Source organism: Narcine bancroftii, chromosome 3 (genome assembly GCF_036971445.1).
Source record: "Narcine bancroftii isolate sNarBan1 chromosome 3, sNarBan1.hap1, whole genome shotgun sequence".
Lineage (NCBI taxonomy): Eukaryota > Metazoa > Chordata > Chondrichthyes > Torpediniformes > Narcinidae > Narcine > Narcine bancroftii.
In genome coordinates this window covers 129,795,155-129,815,099 of record NC_091471.1, presented here as the reverse complement: position 1 = coordinate 129,815,099, position 19,945 = coordinate 129,795,155, and the positions used below count along the sequence as shown (strand labels likewise).

Sequence of the window (19,945 nt, the reverse complement as noted above, 5' to 3'; positions counted from 1 at the left end):
CCCGGAATAATACATAAATAACTACATATTGCGTGCAACTAAACCGCTACTAAACATTCTAAACTCACAAGTAGGATTGCAAGGGGGAGATACACCCACAGGCACAGCACGCTATTGAACAGTAAATAAACTACAAATGACATGTATGTCAAATGATCCTGGTTTCCAGCACTGACCACAGGATGGGCCCATTGCAGTCATCCCTCTCATGCCCAGCCTTGGATGGCAGACTGGACTTCAGTGCTGATCTTAAGGCAGCACCCAAAAAAATGACCAAACAGGCTCCACACCTGACTTTTCAATGGAAGGCGCAATAACATGACTTGCTCAGACCAATTGCACATCAGCCTCTCAGGAGGGCAGATCTAACCCTTGATTGGCGGGTGAGGTCACTTCCGATCTTAGGTTCGCTGGAGAGGTCACATGGCCATCCACAATCCACATTCTAGGGTAGGAGCTTGACAGCCAAGGAATGAAAAGTAAGTATGATCATAACTGCTAGGGAAATGTATTTGTTCAGAGAGTGTTTGTTGATTGTCAGTCCTCAAAACAATGTTGTGTGATTTCCCCTCACAATGCACCAGCATCATATTTAATGATGCCATGTGATGTGTGGCTTGTACTGAAGTCATATGTAGAAGGTACCAAGCTGAATTTCCAGATTAATGGAAATAGATCTTGACATATTTGTTTCATTCCAGAGCACTGACATGAACAGAGCAACATGATCAGATTTCATTTTGGCACCATCTCATAGTTGTCCAGTTACACTGAATTAACAGTTGCATTAAAATTCATTGTCACTGAAAGAATCAATTCAAGAATGCAGTCCACCCAAGATATCGTTTTTTAAAGGGAACCATTAGAAGTGGTGCAAATGTGGAAACATACAGTATCTAACAACTGCATACTCAACTCACTTTATTTGTGATCTCCAGTATGAATAATAAGCTGGGAAATGGCCTTTAAGCTCAATTCTGATGAGCTAACACATGGTTTATTGGCTTGCCCTAGTCTTCCTCCAGTATTTGAAAAGTACACACTGAGGCGAGCAATGACTCTAAGATTTTGTTTGACCAACACGTTCAAATTAGAAAAACAAGCTCCCTTATAAGGAGCTGAGGAAATTAAACAATCAATAATTTTTATGATCAATCTCTTATGAATATAGCAGTTCATTCTTTGTTGGTCCTGTTTCCCAGTATTGAATCAAGGCAGCCTTTTATGCCAATGTTCTGTGGTTTTCATAGGGAGAATGCCTTTCAGGTCAGGTTTTAAGTCTTTAATCATCTTTTTGAGGTCTCATGTATTTATATACCCTTCTCCCACTCTTGCCCTCTGTATGGTATTTGTACTTTTTAACATGTGCAGTCCATAGCCTGCTTTAAATTAAGCAGCCCACGATATAATTTATGAAGCATATTGATGAAAAATGTGGCTTCCAAGCCATTAAAACAATGAGAGCCATATTTTTAAATTAAAAAAGAATCATTTATATTGTATAATTGCATTGTAAGGTTGAAGGTTATTTTTAGGATATAATGGAAAAAAAATATTCCAAAGAAGCCACACAAGAATTGTAGTCTGGTATTCAGAAATACATTTTCAAAGACTGCATTCAAAAATAGAGACACAAACCCAGAAATTTAACCCATTCGTCACTTCAATTTACCTGTGCAGATTGCACAGGAGGGCAATTTCACTCAGGTTGTGAAAGTAAGAGAAAATGTATCTAGGAGAAAGAAAATAATTCTAATCTTTCAGGCTGAAGATGTTTCATCAGAACTGACCTGCTGAGTGTTTTCAGCATTTTCTCTTTTCACTCATTCAGGTTAGGTGAGCACTGGCAAACGTCTCGAGGTAAAGTCATGCCAATTGGCGAATTGACCCAGACATACCTAATTCACAATTCACTCATTGTTGCTCCACTTTTTGACTGTATCTCAGTATAACTGAGATCTTAACAGTGTCAGTGTGTTTCTATCGACATTATAAGTTGCCTATTTTTCCCATTGCCAGGATAAAATGGACCTTTTGTTTACAAAGATAAAATCAGCTGGACACTCATAGAAGTCCAAAGTGTCTTTACTATGAGATCGGTAATGAGGTGTTCATGAGATTCACACAGCTTCCATTATCCATCCTTGGATTCAATGGATGGATAATGGAAGCTGCATCTCTAATGCTCCTGTTATGGGCTTTTCATGACCTCTGCACCACTGATAATCTCTTAGCATTGTGGATCCAAATGACATGAGTGGTTGGGGCAGACCACTATGCTGGTGGGGAGAAGGAGGAGGGCAGCAATGCCTAAGCTTGCAAACAATGCTCCAATGTTGCTGCAATTTCCTTTGTATTTGAGAAGAGTGTTTTATGCCACTTTCTGTGGCTGCTACAAGGAGAGTGCCTGTTAGGTCTGGAACTTTTCCCATGGCAACAACATGACAGGTGTAAGGTTTCCAGGCAGTTTCTGCAGTGAACTGTACAGCTCCCAATGCAGTGCCTAATCCTTAGTGCTAGTTATCAGAATATTGTTTTCATTCATTTCTGCTCAACTTCGCTAGTTGTTTTGCAGGCATCTAATTCAGTCTTGGTGCTGTATGTAGTGTGTGTTTAATTCTCAAATAGAGTGTAAAATCCTATTTCTAGGTGTTACAGGTTATATTATATAAAAATGTCTTTAAAAGAGATAGATTGTGGGGGGAGTGTAGGTCACTTCACAAACAGATACACTTCACATCTCATTTGAAATGCAAGAGCTTTGCTGAAGCCAGACATTTAGGCTCTGTGACTTTGCAGAGATAATGGATCTGCTTTGGAAGGAATTTCTAAAGCAGGTGCAAATGGAAGAGTCCGGGCGCTCAAGTGCAGATAAAGATCTTTCAAGGATTGGGTTTGGAGCCTTGGGAGGGGTTCTGGCTTTTATAAGCAAAAGAGAGAGGAAAGAAAAACAGGAGAGAGAGAAGCGAGTTCTGCAGTAGCTTTTGCAACTATAACATGGCAAGCTGGCAGGCTTATTGAAAACCCCATTTAAAGATGGATTGTGAGTTCTGAGTTCAGCCTGTTGAAACCCCTTATAGTCCTTACAAGAGGAAATGGCTGGCTATAATTTTTCTCCTGAAATAAGGGGGAAAAGAGGAACTCCGTGGTGACCTGGAAGAAGAGATTATCATTTGGAAAATCCATGATGGGGCAAGTTTCTTTGGCAAGACATTCAAGTGACTGATCAGAGGAAATCAGTTTGTGTGTGTCCAACGAGCAACAAATATCTCTATGAAACCAACAAGAACCTTCCTGAGTGGTAACCATATAACTTTAAGCACCAGAGCCTGGTGAAGATCCATAAATGTTAAGTTTTGGGCACAGTATAAGAATTGCCTGATACTGGTGAACTGCAAGAAGTGAAAAGTGAATGATTGGACTATTAAAGCAAAGAAATTTCCTGAACAACTTTTGTTTAATAAACATTTTCTTTGTGAATTCCTATTGCTGCTGGGTTTTGGAGGTCCTCTGGACTCAAAACACTGGACAATCTCCCTATTGTTAATGTTACTTTGTTTTAAAGTTAATTTAACATAAGTAATTGGTAATTAAAGAAAAGATAAATGATTGGCATTTCATTAATTGATAGGTAGTTCTCCTTATGATTAAGCAATTCCTTCCTGTTCATTTGTTAGCATCAAATAAGAAGCCAAAGCTTTCTGATGTTTCCTTTGCATCTCATCATGAACACTCTGAGAACACATGCATCTTGAAGCAACTGCAGGCTGGATGTATGAAGCAATTCTTTCCTTTCAAGATCACTCTTCTACATTTAAACATGTAAGAAGTAAAACTTGTTCAATTGCTGAAAATTACAACTGCTGCTGGTCACAACACACAGGTTGGTGGCAATTCTTTACTTTGTTACACAAATTACAATGGAGCTTCTGAAACATTAAAAAAAAATGTGAAATAGTGATGCAGATTTTAATTGAAAAGGCTGTTAGTTAACTTACTTATTGCTTCATCATTTATATGACCCCCAGACATCTCAAATCGAGAGGGCACACTACATGCTCAGAGTTGGTAAGCTTTCTCTGTGTTTTAGCCTTTCAAAATTGATGAAGGTGAAATCATTTTAATGGAAAATATTTTGATGAAAGAGAAGGATTAAATAGCAGGGCCAGTGTAAAGTGAGAGCTCATTTTGCTCAGAAGCCCAGACCTGCCCAACATCATGAGCTGCCTGCAGAGATGACATTTTCTTTGCTTTTCATCAAGGAATAGCTCAGGATGTCTGTTCTTTAAGGAACCCACATTATCAACCCCCATCCATTTTATAAAAAAAAACCAAAAATAAACAAATAAAACTAAGGCTGGAATGGCAGATTACATCAACTGCATGAAGTCATGTATACACTGATATGGTAGAAACAAGCTCCCAGCTGTGCTCCTTCCATATATTTTGCCTATCAGCTCTGCTGCTGTGCCATTTTAAATACAATCAGCAAAAAACTGAGCGTAGCCTAAGGGGGAAGGAATGTAAAGGAAGTGCTCTTCACTTCACAATTCATTCTGGTTACCAGAGAAATTGCTTTCACCTTCGCAACGGATCCCCAGGATTGTGAACTGGAAGATTCTAACATGAGGCCTCAAACTCAATGTCATTGAGGATTGTTTAAAGATGTAAGAGATGAACCTCCAGGGAATCAATCAAGCCTTGCAATAGCAACTCATGTATAGATGATTGACAACTCTTGGAACAAATGTTCATAGAGCCAGAGTCTTTTTTGAAAATAAGATGTAGGTTTTTTCTTAATTTAAATGTAGATGTACAACATGGCAACAGGCCTTTCCGGCCCACGAGCTGGTACCCAACAAATGCACCAATTAACCAACAATTCTAGTACATTTCTGAAGAGTGGGAGGAAACTGGAGTATCCAGATAAACCCATGCAGGCACGGGGAGAACGTACAACTCCTTAAACACAGCAACGGATTCTAAACCTGGTCTCTGGGCTTTCTGCATGGATTGGTGGTACAAAAAGAGCATCAATGAAATAAAATGTTTAATCTGATATTTCATGTAATAATTACTAATGTTTTGAGGCTAATGCTATTGACCAAGAATAGACATTGCATATAACTACACACTAAGTAGTGACGTGAACATATCCTCTCCTGACTAAATATCTATCCAATATAATAAATGTCACCATTTCACATCAAAACAAATGCTAAGAACTTAACAAAACATTGTAGAAGTTTTCTTAAATTTTGGCATAAATAATTGACAGCTGCTTTTTCTGAGTGTGTAATGTTTAGAGGTAAATAAGTAAAATGAAAATCGCCATAATTAGGGAGATCGGGACACTGTGCCACACAACTATTGAATTCTTAACGATGTCCAAATGCTAGCTCTGCAGGTAGAAGATTATCTCACTGCTCATACAATTACGGGTCCACACTTGCAACTAAGATTAATGCCAGTGATTATATGCATTCCCTTCAATTCTTCTCCATTAAACTGCATTGATTTTGATTTGATTTACATGCAAATAAAAAAGACATAGATGAGTTTTGAGCAGTTCTGTTTACACTGCAATCTATGTAAAGTCATTGACTTCCTCAACTTCTTAGTCATTTGGCGGATGTGGCACATATTTCAGGAATTATTTTTACTTTGAGGAGTTGCTGACAGGCACTTAAAACTCAATGATTTCCCACAGTGAGGGTGGAATAGTGCACAGAATTTGAGAAACGTGAAAATATTCTGCATTCATTTAGATAAAAGCAATTAAGTGTCAGGTTGACTTAAAGTAGACAAACGTGAGTTATCTTCTGGACTCATCATTTTAAACTCAGGGAATTTTACACTGGTTTTGATCTTGCTGAACTCTGTCTTTATCCTGCACACATCACTGATTGCCTGGCAGTTCTGCACTTGCTGAGAAAGTGTGCTGGGAACTCCTTCCATCTATCTCCTTAACCTTATAAGTGAATCCATTTATTGAATGGTATCACTGGCTTTCCTAAACAAGATACATTTAGTTAAGGATTTTGTTGACATTTCTTTATTTCTCTGAACATTTATGTTTTAATTAATTAATGATGGTGGTAATGTTTGTTGTATCTTTTTCAGTTTTTTTTTTCAATTATTGAAACCATATTCCACATTTTTTAGATGTCTGGTTTGTTTCATCTTGTATTCATATGTGTGAGTTCTTAGACAATACATAGTTGAAGGAAAAGTTGCTGTATGAAGCCCATGAGGCATGCCATGAGTCTGCAAGTCTCCATTACAGATCTCTCTTATTGCAATCTCTTGCTCTGTGTCAGCCCCTGCTGTCAGCCAAGTATAATCAAATGGGAACTATGATCTTTAAGACATTGCTAGTTGCATTGCACACATGATCACTATCATTGCATATCTTTTTAAAATTTTTATCAGTTTTTGAAACCATATTCCATGTTTTTTAGATGTCTGGTTATAAGAGAATTTATGTACAGGATAGTTATTTGACAGCAGGAATCAGGGTAGTGATTAAAAATTTGATGAGGCTTTGATACTACATGCCCTATAGCCATCCAACCTACGGTATCAAAGCCTCACATCATTGGGAGTTGCAAAAGATTAGTGTTGATCTGGGGCTAGTACGGTGGGGTGAGCAGAGGTAGGGATGTGAAGAGGAGAGCAGCTGGATTGTGTCCATTGAAACTTACGATTTGGCCAGAATAGTCATAGAACATGCACAAGAACAGGCTGTCAGCCCATGTGTCTGCACAAAACATCATGTCAAGTTAAATTAAACTCTTCTGCATGCATATGATACACATCTGTTTGCATAGTCATATGTCTATCCAAAAGCCTCTTAAATGCTTCTGTCATATCTTCTTCCACCTCTCTTCCTGGCATCCTGTTCCAGCACATACCATTCCTATGTATAAAAATGTGTCCCATCCATCTCCTTTAAACTCCACTATACCTGCCCACCCTCCGCAACCCCCACCCCCAGTTTAAATACATGTCCGAGCATTTGACATTGTTACCCTCAGTAAGATTTTCTGACTGTCACCCCTTTCAATGCATTTTATAATTTTACAAACTTCTATCAGGTCTTTCTTCAACCTATGATGCTTCAGAGAAAGCAACCCAAATTTATCCAGCCTCTCCCTATAACTCACACTGTCTAAACCAGACACCATCACACAGAATCTGCAGGTGCTGCGATTGTAGTAAAACACAAAAATGCTGCAGGAAAGTAGCAGGTCCCACTGCGTCCACTGGAAGTGAAGATACATAATCAATTTTTTTAAACCAAAAATAGGCTTTATTCACGATAAATTATTTACAAAAGGAAAACTGTTTCTTCTTGAAAACCATTCAGGGTAGGTCTCTTCCTACCCTGAGTTTTGTAATTACTGTACATTGTTATATTCATTTATGTTTACATTATTACTACCAATGTGACACCTTGCCATTACTCCACCCTCTGTTGTTTGAGGAGTTTTCCCTTGGTCTCTGCCCCTCAATGCTCAGTTACGGAAGGACTGTGCTCCTTCCCCCTCGCGTGGACTGGGCCAAGCCTCAGAGTGTCCCTCAGTACATTGCAGTAACCGGAGACCTGCTGCTGGTGCAGATTTGGGGAGAGTGGGGAGCAGAGACACAGCACTCCCCGAAAGGTCCTACATCCCAGTCCTACTGCCATTGGCTCTGTACAGGCTTTAAATGGCCTCTTAAAGTAGCCAACGGTGTTTTATTTAAAATCCTGAGAACATAGGGTCTGGGCCCAAGATGGTAGGGCCTGTGTTCAGCAGCAGCCACGAAATGCTGCGGACTCCAGACAGAGCAGTAGACTGGAACAGGGCACCAGAAATGAAGAGAACACCCCCTGTTGAGAAGGAGAAGCAGAGACGCTGGGTCAACAGGACCGTGACCATGATGATGGACAAGCAAGGGGCTTTGCACTGAAGGACGCACACTGGTGGCGAGCTCTTGGTGACTTGCAAGTGAGGAACCCACATAGGCTGCGGGCAGCTAGCGACTCAAGGGAAAGGACTCTCACCAGGCATTGGGGTGCTGAAGACTGGCTCATGAGAATCAGGTGCTGGAACTGGGAGTCGAGAGGTCAAGAAGGGCCCCCGAAGTTTTGAACTGAACTGGAGACTTGTGCAACTGCAGAAGCTGGAGATCAATTTGTGTCTCTGAGAGGATTCTTTTTTGCTTCTCTTTCTCTAACTGTAAGGATGGCAAGCAATGCTAATAGCAAATCTTTTACTGCCTTATGGCAGACTAAAGGGAATTTCGTCTAATATTACATCTCTGTTTTATTACATGACAATAAATAGAATCTGAACTGATCTGACCTGCCCCTGCAGCTTGTAATGTGCAGAAGGCAGCAATTAAAGGTTCAATGCTCAAAATTCCTTTTTTGTCATGTAAAAATGTAACATACATCATATGCCTTACCTTTTCTCTGCTGTAAAGCAAACAAAGAGTCTCCACGGGCATTGCTTGAGCAATAGGAGAAAGAGAAACAAAAGAGAGTTCCTTCAGTTATCAAGTGACCTGCACTCTCACAGCCTCTGTAGCTGCACAGACCCCAGTTCAATTCATCGGCAACCCGAACTCCAGATCCAAACCGCTGACACGACCAGAAAGCCTTTAATACCCACAGCCCTTCATGCGCCCTTAGTATCCTATAGGATCCCGCCACCGATACCTGGTCGCCATGAGCCAGTATCAAGCAGCCCTCAGCTCATACGAGTCCCCTGGCTATATCTTTGGCCAAAAGTGACCTATAGTCTGTGTGTGCCTCTCAGCCGCTGAGCACCTCATTGGTCTGCCACCATGATCACCTGACCTGTAGGATCGGGTCCCATGTTTCTCCTTCACAGTGGGGGGGGGGTGTTTTTCCCATTTCTAGTCCCCGCTCCAGTTCACTGCTACCCCAGAGTCTACTACACACTGTGGCCACTGCCGTTCACAGGTCCAGCAATCTTGGGCAGAAACTTCTGTAGTTGCAGGATTTTACTTACGAAATCCCGCCGGCTTCTTTAACAGGCCATTTAAAGCCTGTACTGGGGGGCCAGAATTAGGAACAGTGCTGTATCTCCGCTCTCCCCTCTCCCGAGTCTTCACAATCAGCAGCAGGACCGCTATTACAGCAGCTCCAGCAGTGCCACCATTTTTAAATAAAATGACACTGACATCTCCATGTCAGGTTTGAGGCTGCCCAAAGGGCATCTTTCACCGAATTGATGGTCTTCCAGCAGTTCCAGTTGTCTGACTGTTCTGCATCCCTTAGAACAGCCCGAAACTCGGAGATGCCTCTGTCACGGTACTGCTAGGGATGAACCAGGGCAAGGACCTTGCATCCTTCTCCACACATGGTTGACAAATCTGCATTCTGCAAAGAAATGGGCGACTGTCTCAACTTCACGGCAGCCATCTTGGGTGGGAGTTTTAGATGATGTTCTGGTTGTACTGGAAGGATCTAACTGGGAGGCCTCCTATCACCACCAGCCAGACCAAGTCATGATGTTTGTTTGGGAACACTGGCAATGGGTCATTCCATCAGATGACCTGGACGCTCTGCTCCGGGAACCATCTGACTCTGTCCATTAATTCCTTGCCTCAGTGTCTGAGAAACGTTCTGAGCTAACCACTGCCTGGTGGAATTGTGGTCAAATTGGTTTGTGTGGAAATACTTTTCCATGAAAGATAGGTAGGATGGCAAAGTCCAGCTAACAGGGACATTACATGGCAATGAGGCAGGCTAATCCTTTGCAACACCTGATACAGATAAAAGCTCAGCACATTGCAGTACTTGGTGCCCTCTTACTTTGTCTGACACGCAGCCTGATGCAGCCACACATGGTTGCTATCAGGATGATAGCCATGTTGAGTACACCTTTGCGCCCATTGTCTGGCCACATGTACATGGCAACCCTTCAGACCCTTTCCAATGTGGATACCCATATGAACCGGCAGTCTGATCTGGTGACCGCCCGGGCAGAGGTGCAGGGAATGGGTTACACCTGTGCCACATACAGCATTACTGAGATCATCTTACAACTGATGACCAAGTTTTTCCCTGTCATTGAGAGGGAACACCATAACCATAGACTCAACTTCTGGTAGACCTTTGGGATCCCCTAAAACCAATTTTTGTTAGTTGCCTTGGCCCCTCCAAACCAGATCCCCAGAACCTTTAGGTAGTCAGATATGACTGTGAAGTGGATGGTAGACCGATCAGACTTGGTGTCAAATGCTCAAAATGGCCACAGATGTTGATCATTCTGCAGACGGATTGTCTGTCCAAACAGAAGATGGAAACGTTGTCCATGTAAAGGGAGGCCTTGACCTGATTTCCTCCTCTACCTAGAAATGTCACTGCCCATTTGTTCTAATCCCTCCAGATAGATTCAGCAAAGGTTTCTATGCAGCACACAAAGACTAGAGAGAGTGAGAAACCCTGCCTGACTCCAGATTGATGGGAAAACTCTCTGTTTCCTACCCATTGATTTAGACTGTGCTGTGGATATCCATGTTCAGCAGTTTAATCCAATTTCAGATTCCCTACCTAAATGCCATTTTAGAGAGTTCATCCATCATGTGCATGTATAATATCAATCAAAAGCCTTCTCCTGGTCAAGGCTGACGAAGGAGGTGTCCACTTCCCTGCCCTACAAGTGGGTGATGGTATCTCTGAGCAATGCAATGGTGTCAGAAATGTTCCTGCTTGAAACAGCACAGGTTTTGTCTGGGTGGATCACCTGCTCCAGGGCAGATGACTCGAATGGCAATGATTTTGGACGGGCTTCTGTTGTCAACATTCAACAATGATATGGTCTCCAATTTCTGAATTCCTCCTTCTTCCCCTTCTATTTGAAGACGAGGGTGATGATTCCCTTCCTCTTGGGGTGTGAGATGCCATCTGCCAGGAGGATAGAACCATACAGAATATTACAGCATAGAAACAGGACCTTTCAGCCCTTCAAGTCTGTGCTGAACCATTTTTCTTCCTAATCCCACTGACCTGCATCCATAGCTCTCCATACATCTCTTACCCAACTATCTGTCCAAATTCTTCTTAAATTTTAAAATTGATCCCACATTCACAACCTTAACTGAAAGCTCATTCCAACCTCCCACCACTCTCTGTGTGAAGAAGTTCCCCCCCATATTCATCATAAACCTTTTCCCCTTTCACCCTTAACCCATGTGCTCTGGTTTGTATCTCACCTACCCTCAGTCGTAAAAGCCTATCTACATTTACTCTGCCTACCCCCTTATAATATTAAATACCTCTATCAAATCTCCCCTCATTCTTCTACACTGCAGGGAATCATGTCCTAACTTGATTAACCTTTCCCTGGGACTGAGTTCCTGAAGTCTGGGCAACATCCTAGTAAATCTTTTCTGCACTCTTTCTATCTTATTGATATCTTTCCTGAAGATAGGTGACCAAACCTGTACACAATATTCCAAATTTGGCTTCACCAATGCCTTATATTTAAAAAAAATTAAACATAACATCCCAACTCCTGCACTCAATACTTTGATTTATGAAGGCCAATATGCCAAAAGCTCTCTTTACAACCCTATCCACATTCATCGAATCGTGTATCTGTATTCCCAGGTCCCTTTGTTCTACCGCACTTCTCAGTGCCCTACCATTTACCATGTATGTCTTTCTTGGTTTGCCCTTCCAAATCACAACATTTCATACCTGTCTCCATTAAATTCCATCTGCCATTTTTCCAGCTGGTCCTGTGCATATCTGAGGATATGCATATCTGAGGCATGTTGCCTTCAGGAGGGTGAATCCAAGGAAAGCATCCAGCCCGGATGGACTTCCTGTCTGAGTATTAAATATCTATGCTGACCAACTTTCCAAGGTATTCATGGGTATCTTCAATATCTCACTCCAGCTGGATGTGGTACCCATCTGTTTCAAGCAGGTGTCAATCATACCTGACCCCAAGAAGAATGTAGTAACCTGCCTTCAACCAATAGCACTTACATCAACAGTGATGGTGTTTTGAAAAGCTGGTGATGAAGCAGATCAGCTCCTGTCTGATCAGTGACATGGATCCATTCCAGTTCACCTATCGTAGTAACAGGTCTACGGCGAATGCCATCTCACTGGCTTTACACAAAGCCCTGGAACACCAAAGATGCACAAATCAGGATGCTCTTTATTGACTACAGTTCGGCATTCAACACCATCATCCCCTCAAAACTGATCAGCATACTCCAAGACCTGGGAGCTAACACCCCACTGGGTAATTTGATCATGAATTTCCTCATCTCCAGGATACAAAGAGTAAAGATTAGTAAGAACATCTCCTCCACAATCTACATAAGTACAGGAGCACCACAGGCCTGTGCTCTTATTGCCCTGCTCTACTCACTTTATGCCTATGACGACGTAGCTGGTATGACAATAACACCATCTACAAATTTGCAGATGATACCACAGTAGTGGGTTGTATAAAGGAAGGGATGAGTCAGCATAGAGGAGGGAGTTTGAAAACTTGGATGAATGGTGCAACAACAACAACAAGCTTGCACTCCACAAAAAAGGATTTTTTGCATTCTGTTTGGTCATGTGAAAAATTTTGGGGTGAAAATTAGAGAATTTTTAGAACATTTTTATAATATTCAGTTATTAGTTGATCCTTTATGATTTCTATTGGGAGTCATGACGGATTTAAAAGAGGGATTAAAATTTGATAAATTTCAAAAAATGTATAGCATGGAAGGATGATGTAGAGATAAGTATTCAAAGATAGCATCATTAAATAAAATCATGTATTTATTTAGAGAGAATAACATAGTTAACATAATAATTACTCTTTTTTACTAAAATGTGGGAACCATACTTAAAATATATGGGTCTGAGTATATGTTAACTATTTTTTTATACATATAATAAAGAGGCACTTATCTATTTATGTAAAAGGCTCCATTATTAGGTAGAGATAGGGGTAGGTTGGGTTTGTTTTTAGTGGGGAGGTCGGGTAGAGGGAGGGGTAGTATACTAACTTACTAATTTATTACTTTGTATTTTATTAATCAAGAATTGTAATAGGGGTTTTTATATATTCTCTCTACACATTCTTATATCTTATATATTAAAAATAAAGTTTAAAAAAAACAAGCTTGCACTCAATGTCACCAAAACTAAGGAAAGCCAGAGGTGTACAATCCAATGATCATTGGGAGAGATTGGATGTCTTTCCAAGGAGAGGGTTGAATTTACTATCTCTAAGAATCTTTCCTGGACCCCAAAACACCAATGGCTTCATGAAGAAATCATGTCAGAGCCTCTACTTCCTCAGGAGTTTCCAGAGGTTTGGTATAACACAAGAAAACTTGACAAATTTCTACAGAGGTGAGGTGCTGACTGGCTGCATCATGCTTTGGTATGGAAACACCAATACGCCTAGACATAAAACCCTCCAGAAGGTAGTGGGCACAGCCCAGGACATCACAGGCAAAACTTTCCCCTCTACTGAGCACACCTACAGGGACCGCTGCTGTTGGACAGCAGCAGCAATCATCAAAGACCAGCACATGCTCTGTTCTCGCTTCTGCTATCAGGAAAGAGGTATATGTGCCACAAAGCTCACACCACCAGGTTCAAGAACAGCTGCTACCCCTCCACCATTAGACTCCTCAGCACAAACTCAATCAGAGTTTGATTTTCTTGATTTTATTGATCAGCCCTTCCCCTGATCAATTCATACATTTCTCCTCTCCTGCCCTCCCCTCCATGTCATATTATTATCCTTTGTTTGTTGGCCTGTGCTCCCTCCCTTCCATTTCTTTCTTTCTCTCCTAGCCCTTTTATTCAGGCATCTACTTTTTCTTATACCTTGAAGAAGTGTTCAGGCCTGAAACGTCAGTTATATACCTTTACCTCCTACAGACATTGCATAACCTGTTGCGTTCCTCTAGCATTTTGTCTTTAAACCAGGCAGTATCCTGGTATCCTCTTCTGTACTCTTTTCAAAGCCTTCACATCCTTCCTGTAACGAGACAACTACAATTCCATCCGATATTCCAAATGAGGCCTAACCGAAGATTTGTTCAGATGCACATGACTTCTCCTCCCTTATACTCGCATTGAGTGAAAGGGTGCCTTTCACCTTCTTTACCGCCCTTTCTACTCATGAAGCCACTTTCAAGAAGCTGATTTTATCTCCCAGATTCCTCTGCACATTAATGCTATTGAGAGCCCTGCCATTAATTAGGTGCTTTGCTCTTACATTTGACCACCTTTAATTTGACCAGAATGAACTTCATCTGCCAGTTCTCTGCCTATTATCTGCAACTATTCTGTATTCCGCTTCAACCCAGTTCCCTCCCCAACCTTTGTATCATCTGCAAACTCATTAACACAAACATCTACTTTTTCTTCCAAGTCATTTTTATTTCTATCACAAACAACAGAGGTTCCAATACCACTCCCTACAGAACAACATTAGTAACAGGCCTCCAGCCAGAATGATACTCTTATACCACTACTCTCTGTCTTCCATGGGCAGACCAAACTATCAATTCATCTTGGATTCCATACATCTTTCACTCTAGATCAGCCTCCCATGAGAGATCTTGTCCAATGCCTTACTAAAGTTAGTGTAGACAACATCTAATCCTCTACCTTCATCAACCACCTTCGTTAGCTCCTCAAAAAAAAAGAATTTGTTACACGTGACCTGCTCTGCAGAAAGCCATACTGAATGCCCCTAAACTGACCATGCCTTTCTAGATATGTTTAAATCATATCTCTAAATATTCTCTCTAATAATCTGATGTGAGGTTCACCGGTCCATAATTTCCTGAATTATCTCTATATCCCTTCTTGAACAAAGGAGTGCCATGAATTACACTCCAGTCTCTCCTGTTACTAATGAAGAACCAAAGATATTGGTTAATGCCTGAGCATTCTCCACTCGTTCCTCTCCCAATAATCTGGGAGGCCCTGGGGATACCCACCTTACTATCCCAATAATCTGGGAGGCCCTGGAGATACCCACCTTATTATCCCAATAATCTGGAAGGCCCTGGAGATACCCACCTTACTATCCCAATAATCTGGGAGGCCCTGGGGATACCCACCTTACTATCCCAATAATCGGGGAGGTCCTGGGGATACACACCTTCTCTTTCTTTCTCTCTTTGCCTTGGCTTCGCGGACGAAGATTTATGGAGGGGTAATGTCCACGTCAGCTGCAGGCTCGTTTGTGGCTGACAAGTCCAATGTGGGACAGGCAGACACAGTTGCAGTGGTTGCAAGGGAAAATTGGTTTGTTGGGGTTGGGTGTTGGGTTTTTCCTCCTTTGCCTTTTGACAGTGAGGTGGGCTCTGCGGTCTTCTTCAAAGATGGTTGCTGCCCGCCAAACTGTGAGGCGCCGAGATGCACGGTTTGAGGCGATATCAGCCCACTGGTGATGGTCAATGTGGCAGGCACCAAGAGCTTTCTTTAGACAGTCCTTGTACCTCTTCTTTGGTGCACCTCTGTCTCGGTGGCCAGTGGAGAGCTCGCCATATAGCACGATCTTGGGAAGGCGATGGTCCTCCATTCTGGAGACGTGACCTACCCAGCACAGTTTGATCTTCAGCAGTGTGGATTCGATGCTGTCGACCTCTGCCATCTCGACTATTTCGATGTTGGAGATGAAGTCGCTCCAATGAATGTTGAGAATGGAGTGGAGACAACGCTGGTGGAAGTGTTCTAGGAGCCGTAGGTGATGCCGGTAAAGGACCCATGATTCGGAGCTGAACAGGAGTGTGGGTATGACAACGGCTCTGTATACGCTAATCTTTGTGAGGTTTTTCAGTTTGTTGTTTTTCCAGACTCTTTTGTGTAGTCTTCCAAAGGCGCTATTTGCCTTGGCGAGTCTGTTGTCTATCTCGTTGTCGATCCTTGCATCCAATGAAATGGTGCAGCCGAGATAGGTAAACGTTTTGAGTTTTGTGTGCCTGATGGAGATGTGGGGGGGCTGGTAGTCATGGTGGGGAGCTGGCTGATGGAGGACCTCAGTTTTCTTCAGGCTGACTTCCAGGCCAAATATTTTGGCAGTTTCTGCAAAACAGGACATCAAGCGCTGAAGAGCTGGCTCTGAATGGGCAACTAAAGTGGCATCGTCTGCCGGGATACCCACCTTAGTGTTCTTCAAAATACCCAACAACACAGGTCAATTGCATATAATTAGCATGGACTCATAGGACAAAAGGGCCTGATACTGTGCTGTAGGTCTATTTTTTAAAAATATATAAACACCTCTTTCCTGATCTCAAAATGTCATAACACATTGGTATTCTCCACACTGCTCTCACTGAACTCCATGTCCTCCTTAGTCACTGCAAAGTATTTACTTAGTACCTTGCTCTCCTCTCTGACTCCAAGCACATATTTTCTCCTTTGTCCTTGAGTGGCCCTACCCTCTCCCTGGTTGACCTCTTGTTTTTAATGTAATTATAAAACACCTCTTTTAATCTTGCCTGTTTTTGTTTTTTTGATGCCCCACTTGAGGTCATCCCAGCAATCTTTGTATGCTCAAAGGTTTTGTCTGATTTTAGTCTCCTAAATCCTATATATTTTTTATTTTCTCTTAACCAAATTCACAACATCTCTTTGATATCAAGGCTCTCTTTCTTTGCCACTCTTGTCCCTCCTCCACACTGGAATCTGCTGCTAGACTTTGTTCAGCCTGTCCTTAAACAACTTCCACACATCAGTTGCTTAATATCAGTCATTCCCAATTAACTCTCCCTAACTCCTTCCTAATAATTTCATAATTTTCCCTCCAATTTAGTAGTTTCCCTCAAGGTTCAGGCTTATACTGATTCATAACACTATCCTAAAACTTAAAATGTGGTGATGACTCTTCCCAAAATGCTCTTCCACTGTAACTCCGACAGTTACCTGTCTACTGTACCTATTTTTTCCTCCAACTCTTGGTGGATATTAATAGACATCTGGTTTTGCCCTCTCCGAGTGGTAATACAACCGTTCCACCTCTTTTTCCTCTCTCTCTATTCTGCCGAAAACATTGAAAACCAGGAATATTGAGCTACCATTCCTGCCCCTCTTGTATCCAAGTCTCCAATGGGCAATAATTCCATGTCTTGATGCAGGTTCTAAATTCATCTGCCTTTTCCATTGTGAAGACTTTAGGATTTTAGGCCATTGAGAAGACACAAGAGGAATGGAATGTAACTGAATGGAATATTTGATGGGATTTTGTTGCATACTGCCTTTCATTATCTTGCTACTTATAAAGGATAAAAATGAAGACTGTGAGAAAGCAAGAGTTCATGATCAAGAAGATCTTGCCTTCAAGGATACTTCTATGTCGGCTGACAGGAATATTCATAGAACAACCATGACTGGAACATTCACTTCATATTAAATTCCGCTTGGCAACATTCAATTACAACATTTCATGGATTTCTTGTCAGCTCTAATCACTGCAAACATGAATACCTGATTTTCAGACTCTAATAAAAATTACATCACGCCTCTTCAAATGCTGTGTGGCAATTCTTCAAACCAGTAGAGGTGCAATTGGTGCAACAACAAAAAAAACACCACAGGGTGTTGGAAATCTGAACCAAACATTGGAAATGACAGAAGCATTCAGCAGATGAGCGAGCAGCCATGCAGGAAAACAGAATTAACTATTCAGATGAATGACTAGTAATCCTAACAGCAAAAGAGAGAACACGGATGTCTTTTGGGTTGTAGAATGGAGACAACAGAGGGAATGTCTGTTATAGTATGCAGATCAAAGTTGTCTGGATAACCATTACTTTAAATAGTGACAGTTAAATACAAAATAGCAAAAAAACAAAGGAAAAATAATTGAAATATCTAGCAACAGTATGCAGCTGTTTGGCAATGACGGAGCAAGAATTTTGATGCATCTGTACATTATACTGTACATCTGTACATTATCCTGCAGCTGACGTGGACATTACCCCTCCATAAATCTTTGTCCGTGAAGCCAAGCCAAAGAAGAAAGAAAGAAGATATTTTAGTGGATAAGGTGACCTTCAGATAAGATGAGATCCCAATTCACTCTGAATTTCATAGTTTTAGCTCATATCAGTGGTATAAGACGCCCCCCCTCAAAAATTATCAAATTATTATCATGAAGCCACCAGCAAAATGAAGGAAATATGAAGCAAGTTTTAAGTTAAATGTCTCTCATGTAACGTATAATTTGGAAAATGATTTATTGTAGGACACTGACAACAAAGCTGAAGCCAACTCATCAGATTCAGCCTGGGACTGGCATGATGACATGTAAATAGTGAGACTCTGGATGTACTTGCCGAGTTCTTTGCCTCAGACAATGAAGCTAGTGATTTTCAAGGATTTTAAATGATTTAAAAAAAAAAAATTTACTATTCTTTTATTGGTTTAACACTACATTGGTAATGAATTTCAATGCAACATAAAAAAATGTGTATATGACAGCAGCTTCTTTTAATATACTGGTATCTTAAATTTTTTTATATGGTGTAGTCTGGGTGGGCTGACAACCCCTTTTTTGGGACTATTTTTGGGTGCTTCAAATGTCATTTTATACACCAAAAATCCCCAGGAAGTGACAAGATATGGCCTCAGACCTTGAGGGAGTTGAGAATAGAAATTGCAGTGGCTCTGGCAGAAATAATTGAAATATCCTTAGCCATGGGTGTGGTGTTAGAGGATGGCAGTATAGCTCATGTTGTTCCATTGTTTAAAAAAAGGGTCCACAGTATCCCTTGAAAATATAGGTTGGCGTCAGTAATAGCTAAATTATTGGAAGGTGTTCTAAGAGATCAGATATACTTGGATAGTCAGGGACTGATTAGGGATAGTCAACATGGCTTTGTGCCTGGTAGGTTGTGTTTAACCAATCTTTTTAAAAAAATTTTTTAAAATTTAAAAGATCTTTAAAAAACAACATACAGTCTAATAACAAAAAAAAATCAATTTTGTATAAGTATGAAAAAGAAAACAAAACCCACCCCCCACCCACCCTCCCCCCCCCCCCCAGCTATCTTAAGGAGAGCCAAAGCTATGAATAAAAAGAAAAACTGAAAATATTTACAAGTATATCTAAATGCATATACTCCAAGTAAGGAGACCACTTATTAACAAAAAAAGAATAATTGTCATGTAAGTTATATGCATTCTTTTCCATAACAATACAAGCTTTCAATTCATTATGCCAGCGTACTATATTAATCTCTATATTATCTTTTCAAGTACTAGCTACACATTTTCATGCTACAGACAACACTAAGCATACAAATGCAATTTGAAACTTATCCAACCCTAATCACCTCAAAGAGACCATATAACCCAATTAAAAAATCGATGAGTCTAATGGTAATTTGATGTTATATAATTTTTCCAAAACTAACCTAATTCCTTCCCAAAATGGTTTTACTTTAACACAAGACCAAACAGCATGTAAAAAAGTTCAAGTACATAAACCACATCTAAAACAAGAATCTGAAGTACTAAAACCATATTTTTTTCTATTTCTCCAGAGTTAAATATAACTGATGTAGAAAATTATAATTAACCATTCCATATCTTACATTTGTCAATTTAGTTCTACTATCATAACACATAACCTCCCAATTATCTTCCAGAAAATTATACATTAAACCATTTTCTCATTTAAGCATAGATTTCTCCCATTCTGGTTTATCCATACTATCTTGAAACACTTGATACATAACTGAAATATAATCCTTCTTTGGTATAGAGGAAATTAAAGATTCAAATGTTGTAAATATAGGTTAATTCATCTCTTTACCATAATTATCTTTTACCAAAGCTCTAAGTTGGTAGTACACAAAGAACTTAGAGATATATCAAATTGTTTCAATTGATTAAAAGAAAGAAACTGTCCTTCCTCAAAACAATCCTGCATTATCTTTATAC

The 19,945-nt window shown here is 40.7% G+C and overlaps 1 long non-coding RNA gene across 1 annotated transcript; it reads left to right on the top strand.

Annotated features, from left to right (window-relative positions):
• The first annotated feature begins 3,761 nt into the window (after positions 1-3,761).
• Positions 3,762-4,891, top strand: LOC138756231 (uncharacterized). Its single transcript, XR_011352887.1, has 3 exons — positions 3,762-3,883; positions 4,029-4,068; positions 4,812-4,891. It is a non-coding gene; the product is annotated as an uncharacterized lncRNA (long non-coding RNA).
• The last annotated feature ends 15,054 nt before the right edge of the window (positions 4,892-19,945 follow it).